Source organism: Pongo pygmaeus, chromosome Y (assembly GCF_028885625.2).
Source record: "Pongo pygmaeus isolate AG05252 chromosome Y, NHGRI_mPonPyg2-v2.0_pri, whole genome shotgun sequence".
Taxonomy (NCBI): domain Eukaryota; kingdom Metazoa; phylum Chordata; class Mammalia; order Primates; family Hominidae; genus Pongo; species Pongo pygmaeus.
The window spans coordinates 27,087,489-27,095,955 of NC_072397.2; the positions used below are offsets into that span (position 1 = coordinate 27,087,489).

Consider the following 8,467-nt stretch of genomic DNA (forward strand, 5'->3'; position numbering starts at 1 on the left):
TCTGCTCTCTGTAAAGCTGCATGCTTTATGGCAACAGTTAGGGTTTGGTTTAGGAGTAATGTGTCATCTATTCAGGTACGATTATGCACTTGAGTTAGATTTTGAAATATCTCTGTATGTCCACTGGGGTCCTCAGGGGCATTTGCTTATGTTTTTCATTCTTTTATCTAAGTCTCTACAATGAGAAGAAAATTTTTACTATACTAGTATCACATCTATGGAGTATTTTCTGCAGGGGCCACAGTGAGGTTGGGTTTTCTTTAGTGGCACCAGAAGACAAGCTGATGAAAAGGCTCTTGGAGGTTCTAAATGAGGGTGGCATGTATGGCATTTAGAAGATATGTTTGGGTGTTCCTCAGGGGCTTGTCTCTGACTTAATGAATTATCTCTCTGAAATTTGCCTGTTATGACGGCCAAGAGGGCAGAATCAATTTTACCATGCTTAGAAAGATCTGGGTTTTGTCCCAAGTCAAAGCAAGGTTGAATAAAAAAAGAAACAACCAAACTCTTTTCTTTACCATCTGAAGAAAAGATGTATCTGTTGAAGAGTACTAAAACGAACACTTCCCTCAGAAAGCTAGGCATGTCTGTTCTGGAGTTCTTAGGGCTGTCATGCCCTTGAGCAACAAATACATAAATAAGCGACTTTCTTTTTCAGAGTCTCACAGTCAACGAAATTTCTGTGTTTCAGACAGTAATCTAGAGAAGTGCACACTGCAGATAGTTTGTGAACTTTCTAAAGAAATATAGAAAAAATCTTCCTATTATCTTTTTCCCCCTTTTGAAATAGCCCTGACTGAATAGAAAGATAGGATATTCCTTGTTTTTGCATTCCTCTTGTCTTTTCTGAGTCTGGTGACGGACATAGTTGTCCCCCATGGATGCAAGCTAAACCTTCACCCACAGTTCCAGAGGAACTGGAGACCAGGACAAGTAACGTTTACCTGCACAGGCTTTAGCTCTCCACTGGTGACTCCTGGTTGATTTCTTAAGTCTACTCAACCCAGAAGATAACCAAAGTAACTTGGGAACCTAAAAAAAAAGAAGGTATAGTCATTGGATTCTAGCAAGACAGTTGTATAGAGTAAGAATTTTAATGCTATTTGTGGCTTGCCTTGCTATGGCTTAGAAAAAAATATTGAAATTGCAGGAAATAAGATCAATTGACTTTGAAACATAAAATTATCTGTTAGTTTAAATGTCAGTGCTGCTGGAGGAAGAAGGTGTGCCTCAAAACAAGTAAAGCTTGTATGGCTGGCTTTCATAAGACAGTACTTAGCTAAAATGTGTCTCTCAAAGGCACCTTCTTTCTGATTATTGAAAGTGGAAATTTTCTGTTTTCTGATAGGGCACAGAGTCTTATTACTATTAGAGAGATATAGGAAAGAGAGGAGTTAAAAAACCAAGGGTTTTGTGCAAAGTACTGGCAAGGCTTCCCCACAGAGAAAAAGTTCATTTCACTAGGTTGCATTTTAAGATCTAAAATGTTCCATGAAAATGCTGAATCCCGGGTTTATATACTCAAAAGTGAGAAAAAGAAGGTTAACTATCATCACCTGTCCCCACAGTATGTTTCTCTTCAGAAAAAAGATGTGTCTCACAAAGAATCTCTTTAGATATATATGGTTGTGTGCATCTTTTTAAAGAGAAATAACCAGCCAAAAAAGAGAAATTTTATTTGAATGTATGCCATTCCCTACAGTGACGTGAATATCTATCATTGGCGGACAAAAAGATCCTTATCAAATAAAAATGTTTAGATCACAATTTTGAATTCTTCCTATTTGAAAGAAAAAAATCACAAAATAGCAACTCTTTGAATTATATTTCTAATGACTGACTTTTACCAGTGCGCTTACATCTCCAGATCGCAACATTGCATACAAAGATGAAACAGGAGGGATATTAGCAACACAATGCAAAATATAAACAAATAAAATGCCACAGAAGAGCCTGAAATTTTTGGTGGCAATACTCTGACAGACTGTCAGAAACGAGTTAGTTTTGAGGTCTTCACATAACACCGTGATATAGTCTTATCCAGAAATCTTCAATTAACTTAGATATCCTTTCAGTCCTATGTGACAGCTGGATCCTCTGTGAAAGAAAATAGTTGGAACAGAGGAAACATTTTCAACAGTGGAGGGTGAAAGGAGACTGCCAATGTGTCTCCCAACATCCCTTTCTCCTAAGCTTAGTAAGAATGGCAGGCAATCTATCGGATTTTACCTGGCACTTGCCCAGAGCTTTCTTTGCTCTTCAGAAATTAAAAAAAGAAAAAACAAACAAACAAACACAGAGAACAAGGGGCAGATGTGAATGCAAATAGAAGACAAGCTGCAGATATGAATGTAAGTAGTTTGGAATTGCACTCCTACTCACCTTTTTTATTTAATGGATTCTCACTCTGTCACTTAAGCTGGAGTCCAGTTGCAAGATCTTGGGTAACTGCAAGCTCCATCTCTGGGATTTATGCCATTCTCTTGCCTTAGCCTACCAAGTAGCTGTCACTACAGATGCCCACCACCACATGCAGCTAATTTTTTGTATTTTTAATAGACTTCATGGGAGATTCACCATGTTAGCCAGGATCATCTCGATCTCGATCTCCTTGTGATCTGCCTGCATTGGCCACCCACAGTGCTGTGATAACACTCATGAGCCACCATGCCCAGCTACTAGTGGCCTTTTTAATTAAAGCCTTTCCCAGTCCGTGAACCAAAAACAAACCTTGCTGTACCCCTGTGAACCAAAATCTATCAGGTGACACACAGATTTTTTTAATCTCAAGAAAATTAAAAATTATGAATGCAAAAGGGGAGATGATAGCAAATGTGTAATATGTTAACTTCTGGTGGAGTAGAGTCAGTCGCCCACTCTGAGAAAGAATCTGATATTTTTATGGACTCAGAAGAAAGAAAATGTACTAACTAGTTTTGAAGAAAGTACTACTTATCTTTCCTGGGTCCTTGTGCCTGGAACTATTAATAGCTGATGCAATGACTCAGCTTGGCTCAGGGACTTGGCCCTGAGCCACACAAGAGCTAAAGTGAAAGCATGGCCCAGGACCTTGGCATGAGACCAGAAGCTAAAATGATAATTTACAGAAATTTGGCTCAGAGCCTGAAGCATGTTTAATAATATAAGGTGCCCTTTGTAACACACTGGAGTCCAATATGTACATGTTCTGAAAAAGAGACTATTTCCTGAAAGCAATCTGGTTACACAAAAGACACAACATTTTAATGCGTGGTCTTGTTTTTTTATCTGAGTAGCTGTGGGCATGTCTTAAGCACACACACAAAAAAAGTTGGGCTTTAAAAAAAAAATTATTTGGTTGGGCCATGGGATTGTACAGGATTCTTAAAATTCTCTCTGCAGCCTGATAGTCCAGGCTGTTTCTCTGCCTGTGGAAATTTTCCCAATAACCCACCACAACTATATTGCTTTTCTTTGTCAATATTATTGAAGACCTAGAAAGTTTCTGAGGGTTGAAGGCACATTGTTTGAAGTTTCCTATGTGCAAGGCTTTTCGCCCCGTGAAACAACCAACATCTTTGTAAATATTGTAAAATTGTTCATGCCTTCTTAGCAGTCATATCAGAAAAGCCCACAAGAAACAACTCACAAACATCAGAGAAACATTCTCCCTGGAAACAATCAAAACAAAATTTTCTTACTCCAGGTTTTCTCATCTTCTTGATGTAGAGAATCTTTTAGTCACATCATCATCAGCTTTTCCAGTTTTTACATCCAACCCTCCATGTTCCTTACTACCCCTATAGGAAATGCCCAATGAATGAGGTGCCAGTAAAGTGCAAGTTTCTTTTTCATTACAGTGCCTTAAATAAATAAAGTAAGACCTGGGGAAGTTTTATGATACATCAGTACATATATAGAGACTCCCTAATATCTAGCCCTTTTTGGGGGGGTCTTAAATAGGAAGACGTTATGTTATTGCTAAGCCAAAATCTTACTGTTTCTGACAAATAGCCCTACAGTCAACAGAAAGATGCTGGGCCAAAACACATTTCTTCTATAGCATGTCAAAGAGAGAAAAGCAGTCAAAGAGAGAAAGAGTGAAGAAAAGACAAGATCCTAATCTCCAGTAGAAAGAGAGACACAGCCCTTTGAAAATCCTAATTTAAGCCATAGTGATTCCATAGATAAGAAAAAGAAAAAAAGAAAAGTAGAAGAAAAAGGAAAGCAGGACATTTGCCCTTTAGATATCCTAGATCTAAACCTTTCCCAAGCCAGGGCTGAGATGACGTCTTTGGGTCTTTGCATTTTCTGGCATTTCTTCTTTTCTGGATGACACTGCATCCTTCAGTGTCTGCAGAAGAGAAAGCTTGTGGTATGCCTGATTCACCTAAAGATCTGCAGGGAATTGTCACCTGTACGAGCGCCTGACCTGCTTACCTCATCACAGATAACATGCAAAGCTGTGTGCAGTGGCTGGACTCAACCAACACTCACTCATGCATCTGCCTCCATTCTGTGCCTGGCACATCCATAGCAAACTGAAACCTAAGCCCATAGTTTGAGCTGAGTGCAGGCTGTAAGATGGGTGTGTAAAATTAGACAAGCAGGCTCAAGGGAAACTTGCACAAAGGTGACATCATCCACAGAGACTGTTGGCTGGTGAAGCGGCACCCTAGAGATCTTGTGACAAAGATGACATTCATCACCAGTGGCCAGTGGATTATTCAATTATGCCTATGTAATGGAGCCTCGATAAAAATCAGCAAGACAGTATTCATAGAGCTTTTGGGTAACTGAACACATACAGTGTTCTAGAAATTTGTGTGCTCATAAAAAGAGACACTGATACTTTTAAAGCCCATACAGAGTGTAGGTGTCTTTGTTTTGAAAGAAGTTTCTGCCTTTAATAATGGGTCCAGAATTTTAACTTATTAACAAGAACACACTCTAAGGTAACCTAAATCTTCACATTACAAACATTAGAACCGGGATATTTCCACAAAAATGATTCCATAATTCACTAATAAGGTGCAACAAGTTTTACTTTAGAGAGATAAAGTTTTCTTTTGTTAACTAGGTAAGAATCAGATATTTATAAAGGAAAATAAAATCAAGTGATATCTCACCACAAATTCTAGTCATATGTTCAGTTTAGGAGAATGATCATCAGTGAATTTTGTGCCAGAAATATTTATTCTAAAAGAAAAGTCTTTTAATTTATAATTGTGTGTCTCTGAAGTGCTTGTGCCACTGTAAAGTCAAGGGCACCATCTCATACAGTTCTGTGTCCTTCTGGGAGGGAAGCTAAGGCTGCCTTATAACCCAGTAGAGGTATTGTAGCATACAAAAATAAGAAAAATCAACATTATTACAGGATTCTCTGTCATAAACATCCAATAAAACACAACTCTGGTCTTATATATAGTAGTAGCCATAGATACACATTAGGGCTTCCAAGAAGAATCTAGTACCCAACAGTCTGCTTTTATATTTGGGCTTATGTGAGCATAAAATAACCACATTTGGGCAAACAAGCTGTTTTATTATTTCTTTTAAAACTACAGTGCTTAAAAATGATGTAATAATTTCAATACCTGGCTTGGACATTTCCGGTTTTGTTTCCAAGCCTTAGCTATGGGTGAAACTGTTTTGGGCTATGAAGATGGATTAGGGCATCTTGCAACTCATGATGCATTTGGTTCAGCTTAGTTCTCGCGTCCTAAGCAGACAGACTGACAATTAAAACTCATCAGTTTTATTTTCAACATACTTTAACATGGATTCTATCCCTTGGGCTGAGCTCCAGATCTTCCTCAGTACCTCACACTCTCTCTCATTGGCCTGTTCCAACTCCAACTTAATATTACAGCGAACAACGGCCTTAGATTCTTCCAGTACAATTTGATTATATGAGGCAAGCTCCTTAATTTGAATCATAACCTCTTGGGTGAAAGTTCCACTCAAAAATACCTGAGAGACCAGGCCTTTGGCACATGACTCCCGTGCTGTCAGCTTTCGCCCAGCAAATAACATTTCATTGGCAGATGCTTTACCCATCATTTTTTGAAATGTAATAGTTGAACAGCCATCTGGACTCTGTCCAAAGGTCATACAAGGGGTTTGGAACCAAGCCTTTTCATTAGCCCACACGAGATCACAAAGAGGCAGGATGGATGCACCTAGTCCAATGGCAGGGCCATTGACTGATACAACAATAGGCTTTTTAAATTGAATAAAAGTATTCACAAATTACTTGATGGTGTCCACCATTTCAAGGCTTGCTCTGTTTCTGTCATTCCTTAAGTGTGTCACAAAGTACCCAAAATCAAGACTGCAACAAAAGACAATTCCAGCTGTACTGAACAGCACGAGCTTGCTGTCATCCACAGCAGCACTATTCAGAGCTTTAACCATTTCTTTGATTGCTTCTGTATTCAGTGCATTTTTTTTCTGTCGATCTAGTTGATAGCACTATCTGGGTGAATCCATCCTCTTTCTTCACTACAATGTCTCTGTATGTGCTGGCACTTTCTGTTAACCTTACGGTAAAGTACGTCTTCTTGATAAAAGGCTGGCCTCTGCTGTCATCAGTAATATTTCTTTGCCCACCTTTCACCTTTGAAACTGAGGTATGCACCTCTGTTGTTCCATTGGCTGCTAATGAGTCTATTAATACCACTATACCTTTTTGGGTAACTGAACCTGTGGCCATGGAAGCAGTAACTGAGCCAGACATCTGTGACATTGGTGGGTGTATCTGAGTCTTGTTCTCTATTCCAGTTTGTTCTGCACCAGGATGTGACAAATTGTCCTGGAGGAATTTCCCTTCTGTCACCTTGAAGACCACCGTGTCCTACTGATCTGCTGCAACAGGGTCCAGTTCCCCATGTTTCTGAAAGCCACTCACAGTTTTCTTGTCGTTAAAGGGGCTGTCAGGTGCAAGGATCTTGATAGTTGAATTTATTATCTCCATATTCTGTGTGTTGGAGAGAATTGAAGCTGCCTTCCTCCTAACGATCTTGCTGGCAGCAAATAACTTGCTATTTTTGGATCTGTGGTGTCTATCAGTCACTAGCGTTTTAGGAGAGTTCTTAGAATAGCTCGCTTTTGTAGATCTGGAAGTTCTTCTTCTGGCATTGTTTGAAAAAATTCTACTGGTTCTAGTCCATGTCAGTTTCTTCTGTTTTTCAGTCTGTCGTCTATTAAAATCATGTATACGTTTTTCACAGTCCGTGAGGTGCTGCTCTGGTTCCCAAGTGTCATCCTGTTTGTCCTAACCTTTCCACCGAATCAAACACTCTGTATTCCCATTTTCATCTTGTCTTTTGTCAACAATACTTTCAACCTCAAACTCCTGGGAAGCCATGAGGAAAGACACAGGATTGGAGCAGTTGCTGTGCCAACATTGTTTCAGTTGTGTCTCTACATAGCCACTCCTTTCTGCCTCCAGTTCTTCACCAGCTTCTGCGTATGGATGAACCTCTTCTATTTCGTCACCACTGGTGTAGTGAAAATTGTGTGAAATAACAGCTATGCTATGGTGCATGAGAGCTTGCTCAGTAGCCTCAGGTGAGAGTAGCTAAATCCACAGCCACAACCTTCTGGTGTAGAACAGAAAGCTTTCTTCCTGCCTGTTACTCCTTTGTGTTTGTTTGTTTAATTGTGGTTGCTATGACGATTGTATGGAACATTCTAATGTTCTAACATTTTTAAAGTTACACTAGCTTACCTTCAGTAACATACAAAACCTTTACTCCTGTATAATTTACCTCCACTATTTCACTTACTGAGTCCTCAAAATTATACCTTTATTCATTTTATGTCAAAAACAGAAATTAGAAGTGTTTTTTAAATTAAATATATTTGTGTTTTAAGATACGTGGAGAACAACTTGTGGAGGTGCATGTTGTTAATTTTTTTTTTTTCTTTTTGATATGGAGTCTCACCCTGTCACCCAGGCTGGAGTGCAGTGGTGCGATGTAGGCTCGTTCAAAGCTCCGACTCCTGGATTCACGCCATTCTCCTATGTCGGCGTCTCGAGTAGCTGAGACTACAGGTGCCTGCCACCTTGTCTGTAAATTTTTTTGTATTTTTAGTAGAGAAGGGGTTTCACCGTGTTAGCCAGGGTTGTCTTGATCTCCTGACCTTGTGATCCATGCAACTCGGCCTCCCAAAGTGCTGGGATTACAGGCGTGAGCCACCGTGCCTGGCCAAATGTTGCATCTTATATATTTGTACATATATTTATCTTTACCTTAACCTTTGTTTGTTCATACTGCTTTTGAGTGTCTGTCCATTCTACCCTGAAGTACTCCATAAGACATTTCTTAAAGGGTAGTCTACTTGAAAAGGGTGCCAGCTTTTATGTGGGAATGTCATAATGTGTCCCTCACCTTTGATGGACAATTTGGTGGATCATAAGGTTTAGGTTTGACAGTTTTTTCTGACATCACTTGGAACATATTAGTCTACTGCTTTCTATCGT

General features: G+C 39.4%; 1 pseudogene; it reads right to left on the reverse strand.

The window, feature by feature from the left end:
• Nucleotides 1-5,721: 5,721 nt before the first annotated feature.
• Nucleotides 5,722-7,348, reverse strand: LOC129025915 (testis-specific chromodomain protein Y 2-like; annotated as a pseudogene).
• Nucleotides 7,349-8,467: the final 1,119 nt, after the last annotated feature.